General features: G+C 44.0%; 3 non-coding genes across 3 annotated transcripts; all 3 read left to right on the plus strand.

The window, feature by feature from the left end:
• The first annotated feature begins 1,082 nt into the window (after positions 1–1,082).
• On the plus strand, positions 1,083–1,155 carry trnar-acg (transfer RNA arginine (anticodon ACG)). Its single transcript has one exon. It is a non-coding gene; the product is annotated as a tRNA-Arg (tRNA).
• A 7,930-nt stretch (positions 1,156–9,085) lies between these two features.
• trnav-cac (transfer RNA valine (anticodon CAC)) lies at positions 9,086–9,158 on the plus strand. The gene has a single exon. It is a non-coding gene; the product is annotated as a tRNA-Val (tRNA).
• A 5,260-nt stretch (positions 9,159–14,418) lies between these two features.
• Positions 14,419–14,492, plus strand: trnat-ugu (transfer RNA threonine (anticodon UGU)). Its single transcript has one exon. It is a non-coding gene; the product is annotated as a tRNA-Thr (tRNA).
• Positions 14,493–16,548: the final 2,056 nt, after the last annotated feature.

A 16,548-nucleotide genomic window follows, 5' to 3' on the forward strand; every position in this document is an offset into this window, starting at 1 on the left:
TTACTGTTGGTGAGGGGAGTTTGTACATTGGAAGGAGTTTATACAATTACAGCTCCAGGTAAAACCTGCAAACCTCCCTCGCCTGTAGGTGACGTCACCATGAGGTGTCCAGCTTTCTTTGCGCTTCTGGACTTCTGAAGTGTGATTGAACCTTCCCAAAAGTTTCCTATAATTAGTGAGGAAGGAAGGTATCAGTGAAAATGTGATATATAAACGTGGATATTTCACTGGGTACCATGGGAACCTGATACACTGCTCTTTCCAGTTATTTGTCCAGCAGGAAACAGAAATCATTCTCTTCAACTGTACTCGCCCGAAGGAAAAGGAAACAAACAAAACTGCTCAGTTCTTTGTTTTAGCTTCTTCTGTTGGTTTACGTTCACTCACCGAGAAAGTGACAGAGAGACTGAGAGACTGGATTGGCTTTTTCACTTTGTAATCGATTATACTTTGTACTTATTGTAAGAGACGGTTCCATCCCAATTGTCATGTGCCTGATATTCTCATTAATACTATGATGTGTTCAAAATGAGTTTCTGCTAATTTTACAAAAGCTGAACAGCGAAACTGCTCTGAAACGAGTTTCGCTTCGCAAATTTAATGGAGATGGGTTGCTGGTTGTAACTAAAGTAGTTTGTAAAATCAGCCCTCTGGAACAGTATCCTCGAAACGTGTTTCGGAGACATTGTGTGAGAGCTCCATCTGTTCAATGAAGGAGCACTTCCGCACTGCAGTTCTGGAATCCTTTCCTTGTTGACTCCGAAACTAATACAAATATTATTTTGTTAAAGATCATTTTGTTGTTGAACTCACAAATTGGGTAAATATCACATCGGAGGCTTAAGACAATAAAGGACCCGACGAAACAGGCACTTTGAGCAGCGAAGCCACGGAGCCAAATCAAGCTGCAAATTCACCATCTCCTCTCACTGACACCTGTCAGATACTCGCCACTGTGTGTTGGATTTTGAGGCCGTTTGGTTCATTTCGATGACGCTTGCACATTTCGCTGTTTTTATCTGTCAACCTGTCGGTTGATTCTGAATGAAAAGTGAAATAAAATACATCAACTCCCGTGACTTGGGCCAGTGGCGCAATGGATAACGCGTCTGACTACGGATCAGAAGATTGTAGGTTCGACTCCTACCTGGCTCGGGTTTGTGCAATTTTATCTCTGACACTGGGGAAGGAAGAATCAAATTTCGTAATAAGATATTGTTTATGGTGAAGCAGGAAAGAAAACATTCCATCTTGAAAGATTTAGGTTCAATTACAAAAAGAAACTGTGACCACAACGTTTACCAACAAGCCGCCTTTTAGTTTGATGTCAGACACACGAACATTGCAGCACGACGTGGAGGCACCGCGCTGATGACCTTCAGGTGTATCCGGGCCGTTCAGACACTTCGTGTGACACAAGAGCTTTCCAATCCCCGCCAGATCCTGGACGCCGAGACGTTCGTTGAAAGCAGCATTCACCGACAGGACCGCTATTCCGCTCCCTTTGCCGGTCTGCAGGAAATCCGATGCTGAAAATACGAAGTAGGACGGACAGTATCTGGAAAACAGTTAAACTTTCAGTGTTCAGACATTGGTGAGAACCATAAACAGGACTTTGGATACATTTAAATTGGGTGTGGAGGAGGAGTACGCTGTTTTTTTTATAAACTGTGGGAGTGTAGATATGAGTGTGATGTTTATATATGAACTGTGGGTGAGTATATATGAGTGCGATGTTTATAAATGAACTATGAGTGTGTATATATGAGTGCGATGTTTATATATGAACTGTGGGTGTGTATATATTAGTGCGATGTGTATATATGAATTATGAGTGTGTATATATGAGTGCGATGTTTATAAATGAACTATGAGTGTGTATAAATGAGTGCGATGTTTATGTATGAACTGTGGGTGTGTATATATGAGTGCGATGTGTATAGATGAACTATGAGTTTGTATATATGAGTGCGATGTTTATATATGAACTATGGGTGTGTTTTTATGAGTGCGATGTTTATATATGAAGTGCGGAATGACCGGGAGGGGCAATTCCCCCTGGGGTTATATGTTCTTCCAACATAAGGACACAAAGATCAATTAACAGTGGGGTGGAAATAGCTCAGTTGGGAGGGCGTTTGACTGAAGATCTCGGGTTTCGGCAGTTTGAGTTATTTGGTTTCTGCATCTTTGAATCCTAGAATGGTTACAGCACGGAAGGAGGCCATTCGGCCAATCGAGTTCATGCCGGAACTTTGCTAGAGCAATCCAGCTCGTCACACTCCCCCGCAGTTTACCCGTAGCCCTGCATTTTTTCCCTTCAAGTACTCATCCAATTCCCTTTTGAAAGCCACAATTGAATCTGCCTCCAGCACTCACTCAGGCAGTGAATTCCAGATCTTAACCACTCGCTGTGTAAAAGCGTTTTTCCTCATGTCGACTTTCATTCTTTTGCGATCACCATAAATCTTTGTCCTCTGGTTCTTGACCCTTCCGCCTATGGGAGCAGTTTCTCTCTCTCTACTCTGTCTGGACCCTTCATGATTTTAAATACATCGATGAAATCTCCTCTCAACATTCTCTGCTCCATGGACAACAACCCCAGCTTCTCCAGTCTATCCACGTTACTGCAGTCCTTCATCCCTGGAACAATTCTAATAAATCTTTTCTGCAGCCTCTCTAAGGCCTTCACACCCGTCGCAAAGTGCGGTGCCCAGAACTGGACACAATACTGCAGTTGTGGCCGAACCAGTGTTTTACAAAAGCTCATCGTAACTTCCTTGTTTTTGTTCTCTTTGCCTCAATTTGTAAAGCACAGGATCCCATATGCTTTTTAAAACCGTTTTCTCTATCTGCCCTGCCACCTTTAAAGATTTGTTCACACAAACCCCCAGATTTCTCGGTTCCTGCAGCTCCTTTAGAATTAAACGCTTTAGTTTAATTCGCCTCTCCTCGTTTTTCCAACTAAAATGTATCGCTTCGCTTTTCTCCGCGTTAGATTTGATGTGCCATATGTTCGCCCATTCCACCAGCCTGTATTTGTACTATCACTATCCTCTTCACTGTTCATTGCACTTCCAAGCTTTGTGTCATCTGCAAATTTTGAAATTGTGCCCTGTACACCAAAGTCCAATTCATTAATATATATCTAGAAAAGCAGTGGTCCTAGTACCGACCCGTGGGGAACACGACTGTACACCTCCCTCCAGTCTGATAAACAACCGTTCACCACTGCTCTCTGTTTCCTGTCACTTAGCCAATTTCGTACTGCCACTGCCTCTTTTATTCCTTGGGCTTCAACTTTGATGACAAGCCTATTAAGCAACACTTCATCAAACGCCTTTTGGTCGTCCATATATACCATGTCAACCACATTGCTCTCATCGAATCTCTCTTACCTCAACAAAAAACTCAATCAAGTTAGTTAAAAACGATTTGCCTTCAACAAATCCGTGCTGCTTTCCTTAATTAATCCACACTTGTCCAAGTGACGATTAACTTTGTCTCGGATTATCGTTTCTAAAAGTTCCCCCTTCACCGACTGGCCTATAGTTCCTGGGATGATCCATACACGCCTTTTTGAACAAGGGTATAATATTTGCAATTCTCCAGTCCTCTGGCACTACCCCCGTATCTAAGGATGATTGGAAGATTATGGCCAGTACCTCCACAATTTTCACCCCTAATTCCCTCAGAAAACTAGGATTCATACCATCCGGACCACGTGACTGATCTACTTTAAACACAGCTGGAATTCCTAATAGCTCCTCTTTATTAATGTATATCCCATCTCGTATTTCAACTACTTCTTTTACTGTAACTTTGCAGCATATTCTTCCTTGGTAAAGACAAATGCAACGTACTCATTTATTACCACAGCCATGCCCTTTGCCTCCATGTGTAGCTCTCCTTTTTGGTCCCTAATCAGTCCCACCCCTCCTCTTCCTACCCGTTTACTGTTCATGTGCCAAAAGAAGACTTTTGGATTCCCTTTTATGTTAGCCACCAGTCTATACTCATACTCTCTCCATGCCCCTTTTTTTCCATTTTCACTTCCCCTCTGAACTCTCTATATTCAGCCCGGTTCTCACTTGTATTATCAACCTGACATCTGTCCTACGCCTCTTTTTTCTGTTTCACCTTAATCTCTGTCTCTTTCGTCATCCAGGGAGCTCTGGCTTTATTTGCCCTACTTTTCCCCCTGGTGGGAATGTACCTCGACTGTACCTGAACCATCACTTCTTTAAAGGCCGCCCATTGTTCAGTTACAGTTTTCCATGTCAATCTTTGATTCTAATTTACCCTGGCCAGATGCGTTCTCAACCCATTGAAATTGGCCTTCCAGCAGGATTAAGCGAGAACGAGAGAGAGTGAAACTGCCTCACTGAGAAAATCGGGGTCAGTAAACTCGAGATTCTGGAGTCAGGATGAGCCAGCGGTTGAGGGCGCTGTATTCAGATCGCAGTTTCGCCTGGTGGTGTGGTTTTGAATCCTCAATCTTCACATTCAGTCCTTTGCTTGTACGATTTTTTTTCTTGTGCCTGAGGATGGAGGTGATTTTTCTGCCCAGTTGATTTGCTGCTTCCAGAAAACAAACCCGACATCCGTCCACGGCAGGTTTGTTTTTATTTGTTCTGAGAATGTGTCGTGCTTGTGGTCAGCAGAACACGGCCCGTGGAATCAGTCCATTGTGTCTTTGACCAGTTGTTCCAATATCTTTGCCACGAGCCTCATCTGGCTAAATGGGAATCCAGATATGGCTAATTGCAATTGCGATTATTAAATCAAAATGAGTCATGGACACAGTCTTTAGACCTGTGATCTCAATACTCATATTCGCATGTGGACTTCAAACTTTTTGTGAGTTGTTGATAAAATGGTGAAAAGCAGAGTGTGCGAATGTTTTTGATCGTTGTGAGTGCTTTACTTCCTAGGTTACTGAATGGTGGGAGATGTTTGTAAGGAAATATACACATGTGAAGTACACCTCACTGTATATTGTGTGTGTGCAAGATGTTTTCGTTCATGTGACTTAAACAATGCCACCATGGCCACACCTGCGGCTAGTCAACAATTTCTCTTGGACAACACTGACATAGAGGATGGCCGAGTGCACTGAGCATGGACATTGATGCTTCAGGACTGTCAGGGTGGGATTCGATTTTCGTCTCTAACAAACTTTCCATCGCAACGGAAAGATTGGCGGCGGCCGCTGCATAAACATCACAGTCAAACAAACACACACTCTTTGTATATACTCACTTGAGGTTGTACAAGAGTGGGGGGCACTAGTTAATGTACTTTAACTGAGGCGGCACCAGTTGGGGTTGTATGATAGAGTGGAGCAGACGTTGCCCTTCTGTCTTACTGAGGCGGGGAATTTAACAAAGGCTGCACCAGATACCTTGCATCACAAGCACGGAACATTTTTAACCAAGTCCTAAAATTCCGTCTGTAAAATGAGAACGGGTGACAATTCAACACAGGGAAAACACAACAAACTCATTAAAGTTTATACTGTCACTTGGTAACCAAGGTGGAAAGCCAACAAAGTGGAACATTGTGCAGGGATGTCCTGCTCACAAAAGGCTGGACAAAGCCAATCCGGCAAATTACCACCCTATCAGTCTGCACTCTATCATCAGCAAAGTGATGGAAGTTTTCGTCGACAGCGCTATCAAACGGCACTTAATCACCAATAACCTGCTCTTCGATGCTCCGTTTGGGTTTCGCCAGGACCACTCGGCTCCAGACCTCATAACAGCCTGGGTCCAAACCTGGACAAAGAGCTAAATTCCGGAGGTGAGGTGAGGGTTACCGCCCTTGACATCAAGGCATCCTTTGACCGATGTGTCTTCAAGGAGCCCTAGGAAATTTGAAGTCAACGGGAATCAGGGGGAAAACTCTCCAGTGGCTGTAATCGTACCTGGCACCAAGGAAGAATGTAGTCGTTGTTGGAGGCAAATCGTCTCCGCCCCAGGACACCACTGCAGGAGTTCCTCGAGGCAGTGTCCTACGCCCAACCATCTTCAGCTGCTTTATAAATAGCCTTCCCTCCATCATAAGGTCAGAAATGGGGATGTTCGCTGATGATTGCACAGTGTACATTTCCATTCGCAATCCCTCAAATAATGAAGCAGTACGTGCCCGCGTGCAGCAAAACCTGGACAACATTCAGCCTTGGGCTGATGAGTGACAAGTAACATTCAAGTGCCAGGCAATGACCAACTCTAACAAGAGAGAGTCTAACAACTCCCCTTGACATTCAACGGCATTACCATTGCCTAATTCCCCACCATCAACAGCCTGGGAGAGGCCACCATTGACCAGAAACGAACTGGACCAGCTGCATAAATACGGAGGCTACAAGAGGAGGTCAGAAGCTGGGTATTGTGCGGCGAGTGACTCATCTCCTGACTCCCCAAAGTCTTTCTATTATCTACAATGTACAAGTCAGGAGTGTGATGGAATACCCTTCACTTGCCTGGATGAGTGCATCTCCAGCTTCAATCAAGAAGCTCGACACCATCCAGGACAAAGCAGCCCGCTTGATTGGCACCCCATCCACCACCCTAAACATTCACCCCCTCCACCACCAGCGCACCGTGGCTGCAGTGTGTACCATCTACAGGATGCACTGCAGCAATTCGCCGAGGCTTCATCGACAGCACCACCCAAACCCGCGACCTCTATCACCTAGAAAGTCAAGGGCATATGGCACATAGGAAAAACACCACCTGAATGTTCCCCTCCAAGTCACACACCATCCTGTCTTGGAAATATATCGCCGTACCTTCATCATCGCTGGGTCAAAATCCTGGAACTCCCGACCTGACAGCACTGTGGGAGAACCTTCACCACACGGACGTCAGCGGTTCAAGGAGGTGGCTCACCACCACCTTCTCAAGTACAATTAGGGATGGCCAATAAATGCTGGCCTTGCCAGCGACACTCACATATCATAGAAATCGTAGAAAGTTTACAGCACGGAAGGAGGCCATTCGGCTCCATGCAATCGTAATCCAGCTAGTCCCACTCTCCCGCCCTTTCCCTGTAGCCCTGCATTTTTTTTCCTTTCAAGCACTTATACAGTTGCCTTTGAATCTGCCTTCACCACCCCCTCGGGCAGTGCATTCCAGATCCCAACCATTCGCTGTTTAAAAAAGTTTTTCCTTATGTCACCTTTGGTTCTTTTGCCAATCACCTGAAATCTATGTCCTCTGGTTCTCGACCCTTCTACCATTGGGAACAGTTTCTCTCTATCTATTCTGTCTAGACCCATCATGATTTTGAATACCTCTCTCAAATCTCCCCGCAACCATCTCTGTTCCAACGACAACCAACCCCAGCTTCTCCAGACTGTCTAAGTAACTAAAATCCCTCATCCCTGCAATCATTCCAGTAAATCTCTCCTGCACCCTCTGTAAGGCCTTCACATCTTTCCTGAACTGCGGTGCACAGAACCGGACACAATAGTCCAGTTGTGGCCGAAACAGTGATTCATAAAGGTTCATCATGACTTCCATACTTTTTTACTCGATGCCTCTATTTATGAAGTCCAGGATCCCGTATACCTTTTCAACCGCTTTCGCAACCTGCTCTGAAGCCTTCACCGATTTGTGCACATAAACCACCAGATTTCTCTGGGCCTGTACCATTTTGGAGTTGTTCCCTCTAGTTTATATTGCCTCTCCTGGTTCTTCCTACCGAAATGTATCATTTCGCATTTTTTTTGCGTTATATTTCATCTGCCACTTGTCCGCCCATGCCACCGGCCAATCTATAACTTCTTGAAGTCTGTCACCATCCTTCACACTGTTTACTACCGATCCAAGTTTTGTGTCATCTGCAAATTTTGAAATTGTGCCCTGTACACCCAAGTCCAAGTCATTAATATAAATCAAGAAAAGCAGTGGTCCCAGCGTTGACCCCTGGGGAACACCATTGTACACCTCCCTCCAGTCCAAAAAACAACCAATCACCACTACTCTCTGCTTCCTGTCCCTTAGCTAATTCTGCATCCATGTTTCTACTGCCCCCTTTAATCCATGGACCTCAATCTTACTGATAAGTCTACCGTGCAGCAATTTATCAAACACCTTTTGAAAGTCCATATGCACCGTATCAACTGAGTTGCCTTCATCTACCCTCTCTGTTAACTCAACAAAAAAATCTATCATGTTAGTTAAACACGATTTGCCTTTAACAAACCCATGCCGGCTTTCCCGAATCAATCCACAGTCGTCCAAGTGTCTGTTAATTCTGTCCCGGATTATCGTTTCTAAAAGTTCCCCCACCATTGAGGTTAAACTGACTGGCATATAGATGCTGGCTTTATCCTTACAACCTTTTTTGAACAAGAATGTAACGTTTGCAATTCTCCAGTCCTCTAGCACCACCCCCGTATCTGTGGATGTTTGTAAGATTATGGTCAGTACCTCCTGCTATTTCCACCCTTACTTCCCTCAGCAGCCTACGATGCATCCCATCCGGACCGGGTGACTTATCCACTTTAAGTACAGCTAGCCTTCCGAGTACCTCTTCTTTATCAATGTTTAGCCCATTCAGTATCTCAACTGTATTTAACTTTACTGAAACTCTGGCAGCATCTTCTTCCTTGGTGAAGACGTATACAATGTATTCATATAATATCTCTGCCATCCTCTCTGCCTCCATGAATAGCTCTCCTTTATGGTCCCTTATCAGAGTACGGCTCCTACTGCCCGTTTAATGTTTACATGCCAGTTTATGTTGGCCGCCAGTTTATTCTCACACTCTCTCTTTGCCCCTCATTTCCTTTTTCACTTCCCTTCTGAACTTTCTATATTCAGCCTGGTGAATGAATGAATGAAAAACATGTTGGGTTTCCGTCAGTCTGAAACAGAAAGTTATTGGTTGATATAATGGCGATTTGAACAACTATTCGTCTTTTTATTGAGTTTGATGAGTTTTGCAAAATTGATACAACAAACTATTTTGTAAAATTTAATTCCCTGAAGGAGAACCGGCCCGTCTCCCAGCACTGAGAACATTTGTAGAAGGCAACTATCTTCCGAGCATTTCCTACAAGCATTTGAACAGCAGAGTTTCCGTTGTGTAGTGGTTATCACGTTCGCCTCACACGCGAAAGGTCCCCGGTTCGAAACCGGGCGGAAACATTTTCAAAACGGAATCCACTAAAAATCAATAAATATGAAAAAACACAAGAATTCACTCTGTGGTGAAATATGAATAAAATACAGATCCGGTATATTTTCCTTTCTCTGTCCAGTTCTACACACACTCAAACATTACACGGATACCGAAAATGTCTCTCCCTCACTCCAGTTTCCTGCCCTGACTGTGCAGAAATCCCTTCTCAAAGCGACTCTTTGCAACTGGTTTTAGTTGATTTGTGAGAGATCATTGAAGGACCCTGAAGAGCTGCCTCGGTTAATAACGACAGTTCGAAACAGCGTTGCAGCCGCGGCAACAAACACATCCGTTTTTCGATGTTCGATATTCCCCAGTTCCCGGATTGAGTGAGGCCACGACAGCAACGACATTCAGGCCGCCTGTCCGGCCCCGCTCCCTCCAATCACAGGTTGCTGGCGGAAGGCCGCAAATGCCGCCTCAGACAGCGCAATACTGCCCATCCCTGGGAAACAATTTCCCACCGAAGCTTTGACAACACATCGCAGGCATCATCTGTCCCACAGTGTTCTTACTTCGCTGCAAACACAGAACTCGCCAGCTGTTTCAACGTTCATTGTCTGAACAAGGATTTGAATTCTGCACACTCAACTCACTGGCCACTTTAACGAAGTCCAGTCGTCTACCGACTGAGCTACCCAGGCTCATCATTAAAAAGCGATCCATTATACAGATTTATGGTAGGACTCTGAATTATCCTTCGTAGACGTCGAACTGAGGTGAAGATCCCTTTTATAAATTTTTCAGTAACGTGTTGAGGAGAATCCTTGTTCCTGTTGAACATGATGCAAGAAACATGGGCAGTGAACTCGTGAGTTTACAATTCTTCTTGTTTTTGCCAAATGTCTTGTCATTCGTTAGCACCAATTAAAATAACCCTTTACCCAGTGGCTCAAAAGCTAAACTTGTCCCACACGGGAGCTGGAAACGGCCTCTCGACATCTGTAAGCTGAATAATTTCACCCGTTACACAGTGACACCAGGCAGCAGATTTCCCTTCCAAATTTTCCCCACACTAAACTTCCACCCGATGAATATCTGCTAAACGAAAAAAAGAATTGTGTGTTTGGTTCTTTAGATTTCAAGATCTCGGACCGGGCCCTTTGGCACATCAACTGCCGCTTATAGCCCCCCTCTCCCACTATAAACAAGCAAACTGGCACCTGCTATTGCAAGATGGTAGGCCAGAGGAACCCAAGGGCCCACATGGGAACACTAAGAAGTAGATGCGTTATGGAACAGACCAGTTGTACCTTGAACTCCGGTCAAAATGTTCGGAGTAAAATGTTCGTCTGTTCTCGGTGAGGCTGAAACTCACAACCTGGGCATTTCTGAAGCTGATAAAAGTGCCGCACGCTGACCGCTTGCGCTACAAGAGCTTCGAGATCTTTCTCCGATTTCTCCAAGAAGCCTCCAATCAAGATGCGCTTCGATAAATATCCGCAGTGGCCTTTAAAAGCCATGGAATCTGAAACAAAACCCCAGAAGATAAGAACTTTTAATTATATTATTATTAACTTAGGGACAATTTTTGATGGTACTTTAAGGAGGATTTGGGCAAAGTGTGAGACGAAACTGGGAAACTCTCCCTGGGATGTCGTTGATTGAAGAGATGGGCGTTATTTCATTTGAAAACCGAGGCTCGGAACTTTCTGATGGAGAAGTGTGACAGAAGATTGTGGTTAGTGGCAGTTGCCGGGGAGATCGAGAGGAGAGGGAGAAAAGTCAATGTCACAGCTGTGACAGCTCAAGTGCCCTGCTTATCCGTAATATTTAAAAAGTAATGTACAATACGGGGCAAACCGATTTGGTATCGGTTATCAAAAATATTAAAAGACACGGGGTCAAACGTGGATTCGTAAAGAGGGAACGGATTTAACCGCCAGAGCGAAATAATTCCACATGAATCTGAAGTGTCTTGCGGAAAAGGGAAGTGCGAACTGTTATGTTCGTGTCATGACTTGAAAGACCCTCCAATTACCGACAGTATCTTTGAACGAGTTGTGTCAGCAAAACCGCGATTGAAGCCGCTTTGCATTTGTCAAACGTGTAGGTGACGATATTGGGGTTAATAAGGGTCGATTTCAATTATTTGAAATATCACTGTACGTCATGACCCAAAAATCGACTGTAAAATCGAGTTTTTCCTGTAAGTCGTGAATTGAAGGGAAAGGCGCACCAATCAGATCAGGAAAACGAAGAGCAGAATACGTGAATGAAACTTGCACGATTGAAAATCTCTGTTTGTCGGAAGACTCAGTCCTCAGTGGTAGAGAGGATTGGTGTTTCGAGCAGTTATTCACCAGCCTCAATTTCAGTAATTTCCCGTTTCCTGACAATGAGATGAGTCGAAATGAGCAGGTCCAACGAGCCGGTCTGTAACACAGGCCAATGTCTCAGTGCAGCTCATGACCCAGTCACTGGGCTCTATTATAGCCGCTCCTGTCAGCAACACACAAAGAGAAATTGTAAATCTGAAACAGAAAGTGATAATGTATAAAACTTTGTATCAACCACCAGGTTTTCCATCTTTTCGGCTTTTAAAACAATCTGTTTCACAGTTTGTCAAACCCGAAACAGCCTCTGGGATTTGCTGATTGGAATTTCAATGGGAATTGGGACCGTCACTAATTATCGGAACAAATATACCCGCTGAGGTTTCGGGGTTGTTCCTGGTTTATTTATATCAGTGAGTGACCGATTTTAAACTCGCTGAGGGTCTGAACATAAGGTAAAAGCCTGGGATAGACAAGAGATTCTTCAATGTATCAAGTTAAATTACACTGATTCCACCAACACTGGACATCACATCCCTTAAACATTGTTACCTGTTACTGTATAAAACTGGTGAGGGTGGAAATGGGAAATAACTGAAAAAACCTTCATTGTATCAAAGTTATTATTATTATTATTAGACAAACAATGTACAGCCTATACCTTCAAAAAGACTCAATGTAAAACCAGTCGCCAGTTCCAGAGCCGCTGTGCCGGTTGTGTGATTTGCATCCGATTCTGACTGACTTAGTATCAGACGCGCTCCCGTCCACAGTAAACGGATGGGGCCGGATCCATAAGAGAAAAATGAGGACCGACCTCCGCATAACCTGTCTTCATAATTTAACCATTTTAGCCCCGGTATCATTCTGGTGAATCTGCGCTGCACTCCCTCCAAGGCCAATATATCCTTCCTGAGATGTGGTGCCCAGAACTGAATGCAATACTTTAAATGGGGTCTCAGCAGAGATTTCTATCTGTAACATACTTCCCCCCTTTGAATACCAGCTTCCTTGAAATAAAGGCCAACATCCCATGAGACATTTAAATTAATTTTTCTCCCATTCCACTGGCTTTGAGCGATTTCTGTACTTGGACCCCTAAATCTCTCTGCTCCTCGACAGTTCCTAGCTTCTCACCATTTAGAAAATACTCTGGCCTGTCTTGCTTCAGTCCAAAGTAGATAAACTCACACTTCTCCATATTGAAAGTTTGAACAGACTGGGGCTTTTCTGTACAGAAAAGAGAAGGCTGAGCAGTGACCTGATATAGGACTTTAAGATTATGCAAGGGTTTGATAGGTTAGACGGAGATAAGGTGTTTGCATTTGTGGAGGTGGGGACTCCAAATCATTGAGGCAATGAATATATGGTATTCACTATTTAATTCAATATGGCATTCAAGAGGAACACATTCACCCAGAGAGTGGTTAGAATGTTCAATTCGCTCCCACAAGGAGTAGTTTAGGCGAATAGCATGGATTCGTTTACAGCGAAGCTAGAAAAACAAATGGAGGAGAAAGGAATCTAAGGGTTTGCTCATAGGGTTAGATTAAATGGGGATGGCGGAGGCTTGTTTGCAGCATAAACACCGGCATTGTCTAGTTGGGCCGAATTGCCTGTTTCCGTGATGTACATTCTGTGTAATTCTATGTTACTCCATCTGCCACAGTTTTGCCAACTCTCTTAATTTATCAATTTCCCTTGGCAACTTTATGCTTCCAGCTACACGACTCACTGTGACACCTAACTTGGTGTCAGCGACACACTTGGATACACGGCTCTCTATTCCTTTGTCTACGTCATTTATATACCGGGACTCTGTCTCCCACCTTCTAACCAACTCCCTGCCCATTTCATTAGGTTGCCTCAAATTCTACGCACTGTCATTGTCGTTAACAGTCTCTTATATGGTACCTTATCGAATACCTCTGGAAGTCAATATCATTTAACAACCATGGATACTCCATTATCTACCACGTTCGTTACATCTTCATAAAGTTCAACTAGTTTTGTTAGACTTGACTTATCCTTTACAAATCCATGCTGGCTCTCTCTGATCAATTCATGTTTATCCAAGTGCTCAATCTTTCTTTCCCTAACAACGGATACTGGCAACTTCCCCACAACGGATGTCAGACTAATGGGTCTATAATTTCCAACATCATCTCTGCTACCCATCCCAAATAATGGAGTGACATTGAAATTGTTTCCATCAAAGGAACAATTCCTGAATCAAGAGAGTTTGAACGATCATGACTAAAGCATGTACAATGTCCTCACCTCGTCCTCTCAGTCCCCTGGGATGGTCACCATCAGGTCCTGGAGATTTGTCTATCTTTAATCTAATTATTTTCTCCATTGTCATTATTTTACTTATACTGAATCCCCTTGATTTATTTATAGTTTTCCTCATATCTTTGATATGTTAGCCTCATTTATTTCTGTGAAGAACGAAGCTAAGTAAGTATTTAGCAACTCTACATTTCATGATTTTCAATTACAATATCACCTCCATCTGTCTTTAAGCGGCCCACATTACTCTAAGCCTCCCTTCTTTCACTTAATACACTGGCAAAAATCTTGACTGTTGTCCTCATTTTCCCTAACAGGTTTTTCTCCTTTTCCCTGTTTGGACCTCTTACGGTTTTTTTATTTTCAGCACCAAAATAAACAATACTTTGCTGTAAAGTTCGTCTCAATAGTTCTTCACTTTCAGACCGAGAATTGTCTAAACCGGGAATTTATTTAATGTAACAAACATAAGTACACGGAATCATCCCTGTATCAACGCACTGATGGACACACAAAGAGAGATGCAGGCAGCATCGGGATGCACAGGTGAACGGACAAGCGAAACAGAAAAAGATGAAACGGTCTGAACCCCAAACAGACAGTAACGTATCGCTGATAGATATTAGTGAGAGGAGGTAGGGCTAAGTTACCATGGCTGGGCGCTGTGGCTTAGTTCGTTAAAGCATCTGTCTTGTAAACAGAAGATCCTGGGTTCAACTCCCAGCAGTGCCTTATCCAACTAATTATTTTTACCTGATTTGTGGAATTCAGTGACAAAATGACACTTTGGAATTGGTATTTGTTCAGGTATGAGGAGGAAACGGATATCAGATTGACTCTTCTAAAGCGCCCTTTCATTGTGCAGTCAGACCTCTCATAGAATGTGTCTGTAACGGGTTAACTTGAAGACACGTTCTTGTTTCTGGGCTCGTTGGGGTCAGGGTACAATTCACGATTTGAGGTTCAACCCGGAAGTCGTCCAAATTTGGACCGAGACTTGTGATCTTGACCTGCGCTGAAAATCTTTGCAAAGAGGAAAATGAAGTCCCCAAATCACTCCACCTGAATCTCCAGACCCCGAGGAAATATATCCCAGGCTGTTAACAGAAGCAAGGAAAGAAATAACAGAGGCTCTGACCATAATTTTCCAATCCTCCCTGGTTACAGGTGATATGCCGAAGGATTGGAGGACTGCTAAAGTTGTATTGTTGTCCAAAAAGGGAGAATAGGATAGATCAAGTAATTACAGGCCAGTCAGCCAAACCTTCGTCAGGCTGAAGGTATTCTATTAAATCTACTCTGCACTTCCTCCACGGCCAATACACGGAGGAGAGGACTCTTGACTGACAAGCCTCAGCTCTATCAGGAGAGGGAGACTGACCCACGCTCTCTCTTGCTTCTGGGATGTGCCACTTTTGAAAAAAAAGGTGAATTTCTCTATATCTTTAAACGCTCTGACTCACTGCACATGATTTAAAGTGTATTGTGGGACGCTGTGAGTGTCTCTTTACCTGTATACTCTCTGACTCACTGCACGGATATTTAATGTGTACTGTAGGACAGTATGTGAGTATCTCTGGCTCTCTGCACGGGTATTGAAAGTGTATTGTAGGATGGTGTGTGTGTCTTCATGCCTTTATACTCTCTGTCTCTCTGCACAGCAGTGACAGTGTATTGTAGGATGGTGTGTGTGTCTTCATGCCTTTATACTCTCTGTCTCTCTGCACAGCATTGACAGTGTATTGTAGGATGGTGTGTGTGTCTTCATGCCTTTATGCTCTCTGTCTCTCTGCACAGCATTGACAGTGTATTGTAGGATGGTGTGAATGGGATGAGGGTCAGTGGGGCGAAGTGCAGCCGATTGGGAGCAGCGCCCGTTTGCGGGGTGAGAATTGCACGCTTGATTTTCTCGCTCCCTTCTATCTTTCTTTCTCTCTTTCATTCTTTCACCTCCCTCTCTCCCATTCCTCTTCTTTCTTTCTTTTTCTTTCTGCCCCAGCACATTTGTCTGTATCCTGTTTTTGTTCTCACATGTGTCTCTGTTGGATGATCCGAAATTCAGACCCGCCGCTTCTTCCAGCTTTTCCTTACTTCCACAATCATGGTCTATTTCATTGAGACTTTACTGCGGCCTTGCCCACTCAAACATTCACTTTCACATTCTTACGCCTTTAAGTTTGCTCTCCATCGACTGCTGTTTCTCGGGGGCACATGTCCCGTTCGCATCAATGTTCATTTGTGACTTGAAACCAGTCGATACATTTTGATCTGCCTGTCTGCTCCAGAGACAAGCTCGAAGAAAGCAGGGCTGGCATTCGGAAGTACAGCGCATACTTTTCCGTGAAATTTCCATGGGGTATCTTGTGATACGGGGGATGTTAACTGAAGAACTGGGTTTTGTTTTCATGGACGTTGGTGCTTTTCCCCGAGCAGTTGATGTGCGGGAGAGACGGGCGGCGATACATAGCTGCGAATGACGGCTGAAAGGTGCATTATTGGCAATCTGGGCGGTGCAGTCAGGTCGGAAATGTTCCGCTTGATCTTAATAGGTCTGTGGAAATATCTGATTCAAAAGGAATGAGGAGAAATGAGAAGAGCGGCAATGGTGAAAAGGTGTCGATTACAGGAGATTGACCGTGAGCGAAAGGTCCTTTGAAAGCTCGGCGCGGAGGAGATTTTGTTCGGAAACGGCAGACTTTAAGCGCGTGAGGAAAGTGAAGTGTGAGCTGCTTCCTTGGGTCAAATTGGGTGTTTTCAGGAAAACAGCCATTGTGGAATCACAAAAATG

Source organism: Heptranchias perlo, chromosome 20, assembly GCF_035084215.1.
Source record: "Heptranchias perlo isolate sHepPer1 chromosome 20, sHepPer1.hap1, whole genome shotgun sequence".
NCBI classification, from domain to species: Eukaryota; Metazoa; Chordata; class Chondrichthyes; order Hexanchiformes; family Hexanchidae; genus Heptranchias; species Heptranchias perlo.